The sequence below is a fragment of the Marmota flaviventris genome, chromosome 17, assembly GCF_047511675.1.
Source record: "Marmota flaviventris isolate mMarFla1 chromosome 17, mMarFla1.hap1, whole genome shotgun sequence".
NCBI lineage: Eukaryota > Metazoa > Chordata > Mammalia > Rodentia > Sciuridae > Marmota > Marmota flaviventris.
In genome coordinates, this window is record NC_092514.1 from 29,903,777 (window position 1) to 29,908,816 (window position 5,040).

Here is a 5,040-nt window from a genome sequence, read left to right on the forward strand (position 1 = left end):
AAAGCCAAAAAATCAAATGGTGCTGAAAACTAAAAACCAATAGAATTAGCATAAGTTAAGTTAAATATTCTTTGAAAAGGTTAACCTCACAGGGAAAACTTCAACATGCAAAACAAGACAAAGCAGAGAAAAGGCATAAATAAAGAACACTAAGAATAGAAATGGAGCCAAGTAAAGAGCAAATGAGGGAATTCAATAATTAAGAGTGGGAAGGGGGTGGACTTGGTCAGTGCATACTGTATGCGTGCATTGAAATGTCACACTAAATCCCATTAATATGTAAAGCTAATGCATGCTGATCAAAAAAATTAAAAAGGAAAAAAGAAATAGAAATAATTAAATTGAATAACATAAAAAGAAAAAGAAAAAAGGTGGCCGTAATTGTACTCCAAGAATTTGTATATTATGAAAAGCTTCTTGGGCTGGGGATGTGGCTCAAGTGGTAGTGTGCTTGCCTGGCATGCACGGGGCGCTGGGTTCGATCCTCAGCACCACATAAAAATAAAATGAAAGATGTTGTGTCCACCAAAAACTAAAAAATAAATATTAAAAAATTCTCTCTCTCTCTTTCTCTTTTAAAAAAAGCTTCTCAATATAATGAAAAAGATCAAATAGACTAGAAATTATTGAAGGAGCTAAAGGACTTAGACTGACAACTTTGGGACAGTTACTTGGTGTCTCTCAGTGTGTTTTCACTCTTGTACTATGGGGAAGAAATGGTGCCTTCCTTATGGAAACCTCTGTGGATTGAAACATATTCAGAAAATACTTAGGACTGTGCTTGTCATAATTAATTCCTCACTAAATGTTGACTTTTATTTATTTTTTGCAAGCATGTCCATTATATCTTTATAATACTGAAAAATTGGAAAAACAGTTTTAAATATTTATTACAATACTTACTGAAAAGGAAATGAGTAAATAATCCACAGAAGATCTATAGGATCTAGGATTCTGTAGCTTAGATTAAAATTGAATACATTCTATTTGTAGCAACAAGATCTTTTAGATGTCTTGTTTTATGCAAAAAAAGGATATTGCAAAATAGTATATAGTGGAAGTTACTATTTATGTTTCAAAATAAGAGACTGAGAGTGATTGAAGGGACAACTTGGATGACAGTGTAGGTTGATTTGAGTGGGTAAAAAAGAATTTTTATCTTTATCTTTATTTTTGAATTTCCACAATGAAAATGGTTGATGTAGTATATAGGGGGTAAAATTTTAAAATTTAAAAACATTTTTAAAATAACTAGATCTTCACTGAAGTTTCCCAGGGAGGAGTCCGCAGGACTGTAGATAACATTATAGTACATTCAACAAAACCTCCTTAAAACCCTTCAAAGAGAAAATTCACAATAGCCAAACTATGGAACCAGCCTAGGTGACCATCAACAGATAAATGGGTAAAGAAAATGTGGTACATATACATAACAGAGTTTTATCCAGCTGTAAAGAAAAATGAAATTATCTTATTTGCAGGAAAATGAATGTAAATAGAGACCATTATGTTAAATGAAATAAGCCTAACTCAGAAGATCAAGGGTCATATGTTTTCTCTCATTTGTGGAAGCTAGAAAGGAAACAGCAAAATAAAAGAGGATGGGGTGGAAATCTTATGAAAATCAAAAGGAGAGGACTAGTGGATGGGAGGTAAGGAGGGAGGGGAGAAGTGCTGGTATGATACTGGCCAAATTACTTTGTTATACTGTGTGCATTTATGAACATGTAACAACAATCCCTATGGTCATGTGTAACTCTAATGTACCACCAAAAAAAAAAAAAATGTGGAAAAACCTCCTTCTCAGACCTCCCCTGCTTGCCAACATTCTTCTCCACCCCTCTTTGCTGTGTCACACTCTTCTTCCATTTTCCACAAACAGGTCAAATTTCTTTGCCATACCTTCATTTGTTGCCCCCAAGTTTTTAAAGTCTAGTACAAGCACTCAGGCAACACTGAATGGATTGGACTTACTGCTATGTACCCACCACTATAATTCACGTCATATTTACTTCATCTAATTTTTTATTTAACAAAAAATAAGATATCATAGGATCAAAATTGAGAAACTTTTTAAAAAATGTTTTTGGTAATTGTTATTATTACTAAAATACTGGTGAACCCAGACCTGTCCTTACGCCTTTTGGGGCGCACCTCGGCATTTGAGCCCTCTTTTTAGAGCGCCTTTGACCTCTTTGTTGCGAAGGCTGTCGATGAACGGGTTCAAGGTCGGTGTGACCACTGCATACACCACGCTGGCCAGGCGGTTGTAATACACGGAGTAGGCAGATGAAGGTCGGAAATATACAAACAGGACAGAGCCAAAGAAAAGCGACACCACCACCAGGTGGGCCCCCCAGGTGGAGAAGGCACTGCTACTGCCTCCTGCCGACAGCACTCGAAGCACCGCGTCAAGGATGTGCGCATAGGAAAGCGACATGAGAATCAGTGGGGTCAGCACCACCGCCCGGCCCTCGGAGAAGATGGCAATCTCTGCGGAGGATGTGTCCGAGGTCGCCAAGCTCAGCAAAACTGTAGCATCACAAAAAAAGTGACACACGGGGGCAGAGTGGGGGTAGGAGAGCGTGGAGATGAGCATGGTGTGGAGCAGCGAGTGCAGGTGAGCCACCGCCCAGGACGCACCCACTAGCGCAGCGCCAGGGTGTCATGACCGCGGTGTAGTGCAGTGGCCGGCAGACCGCCACCGCGCGGTGGTAGGACATGGCCGCCAGGAGATAGCTCTCCGTGACGCCCAGAGCCAGGAAGAAGTACATGGGCAAAGCATGCTTGGAAGGATATGGCCTGAGCTGGGTGGAGCAGGCTGACCAGCAGTCGGGGGACCGTGACCGTGGTAAAGCAGGCATCCACAAAGCTCAGGTGACCCAAGAAGTAATACATAGGGGAGCACAGAGCCCCATCGGACCTCACCAGTACCACCATGCTCAGGTTGCCCATGGCGTTGAGCAGATAGACGCTGAGGAAGAGCAGGAACAACACTGGATGGGCAACTGTGTCATCCATCAGGCCAAGGAGGAGGAAATCTGGGCCGGATGTGAGGTTGACCAGAGCCATACTCCAAGCCAAGTAGGAATGCTGAGGAGTGAGGAGTCAGCAGGTGTTGAGAGCCACAGCCGAAGGCGCCCCAGCAAACTTCCAGCTGCCAGCAATCCAGCTGCCGGCTAATGATTGGCTCACAGCGGCCCCAGCAACATCTAGCTGATTGGCTCCTGGGCCCCAGCAACATCTAGCTGATTGGCTCCTCTGCGGTGATGCTCATTGGACTGTTTCCCTGCCCTTTCAGACCACAGAGCTGCTCATTGGGGGACTTTTTGGCTCTGCCCACGTGACCCAGCCAATCGGCCTCAAGAGCAGGAGGATTGTGGGAGGTGGAAAGAAGTGAGGGGGAGGAGAGAGAGGCTTGTGGAAAGCCGATGGTGGCAGTTGGGCTCTGAGGGTTTTCCTGAAGAGCTGTGTGGTGCAGTGTGTGTGTGTTCTAAAAATAAAGTTAGTTTCTTTTGACAAGTGGCTTCTGATTGTGCCCAGCCAGACTGCGGCATTTGGTGGCTCGCACGGGGAGCGACTGAGGGTAAGTGAAACTGCTCGCCCCTGAGGGCAGGGCGAGAGGATGGGTAGCCATTTTAAGATTCTTCTTTTGTTATTTTGTTTCACTTTTGTTTTAAGTTGCCTGTCCCTGGAGATGAGTGAGATGGAAGAAAAACCGCTCACATCTGAGGAAAAACTATTTACGTCTGAGGAACAGATAGGGAGAAAGGACGGATGCACATGTCAGGAGGATAGAAAGGCTATAATGACTTTTTGTTGTTCCCTTTTTATTTCATTCTGTCTCGGTTTTGTTTGGCGTCATCTTGTTGGGTTGTATTATAGTAGAAATACGGGATCAGAAATTAGTAAAAAACAAACTGAAAGAGTGTTAAGTAAATTGTTAGAGGAAGGAGGCATCTCAGTAAAATCAAGAACAGTCAGGGCATACGTTGATACAATACAAAAATGTAGCCCATGGCTTTTTAAGGAGGAGTTGTTAAATATATCACAATGGAACCATCATGGTGAAGATTTAAAAAGAATAGAAAAGAAAAGCCCAGGGACTCTGCCAGTTGGCACATTGCCATTGTGGACGTTCGTATCTTGTTTGCTTAGTCCAAAGCCTTCAGTTCAGACAATGGTAGAGGAAGGAGAAGACATAATGATTCAAGTAAAAGAGAAGGTCTCTCAAGTTAGTCAGACAGAGAAAGAAAGTGTAAAACAGAAAAAGCCATCAGGGGGAAAGTTACAACAGGAGACTGCTACTAACACCTTTCTATCACCAGAGGACGTAAGTGTCCAACTAACAAGGCCACCTCCATATGCTGGGAGGTCCCCAACCCCCGCAGTTGATAGTTGGGATCCTGAGACAAGATCTCAAATATTAACATGCCCTGTATTTGAGGCAGGAGGGCAGCGATTTTACCAAGTTTTAAATTTCAAAACAGTGAAGCAGCTAAAAGAGGCTGTAACAACCTATGGTCCTCAAGCACCCTTCACTGTAAGCATGGTCGAATCCATTAACAACTTGAACATGACGCCAGCAGATTGGGCTAATATGTGTAAAGCTGTGCTAAATGGAGGACAATACCTGTTATGGAAGGTTGCCAATGAGGAATTTTGCAAGGAGACGGCTAGGCGAAATGCAGCAGCTGGTTATCCTCAGAGAAATCTAGATATGTTGTTAGGAAAGGGACCTTATGAGGATCAGCAGCAACAAATTGCATATGATCCTGGCGTATACGCACAAATTGCTGCAGATGCAATTAAGGCATGGAAGACTTTACAAGGACATGGAGGTTTACAAGGTCAATTATCTAAGGTAATACAAGGAGCTAATGAACCTTATGCTGAATTTGTAGATAGGCTTATTCAAACAGCTACCAGAGTTTTTGGGAATACAGAACAAGCAATGCCATTACTAAAACACCTGGCTTATGAGCAAGCGAATCGTTGGTGCAGAGATATCATTAGACCATGGAAACATGAAGATTTAAA

The 5,040-nt window shown here is 42.6% G+C and overlaps 1 pseudogene; it reads right to left on the reverse strand.

Moving 5' to 3' along the window:
- Positions 1–2,134: 2,134 nt before the first annotated feature.
- LOC139702279 (olfactory receptor 1L4-like) lies at positions 2,135–3,072 on the reverse strand (annotated as a pseudogene).
- Between the last annotated feature and the right edge of the window lie 1,968 nt (positions 3,073–5,040).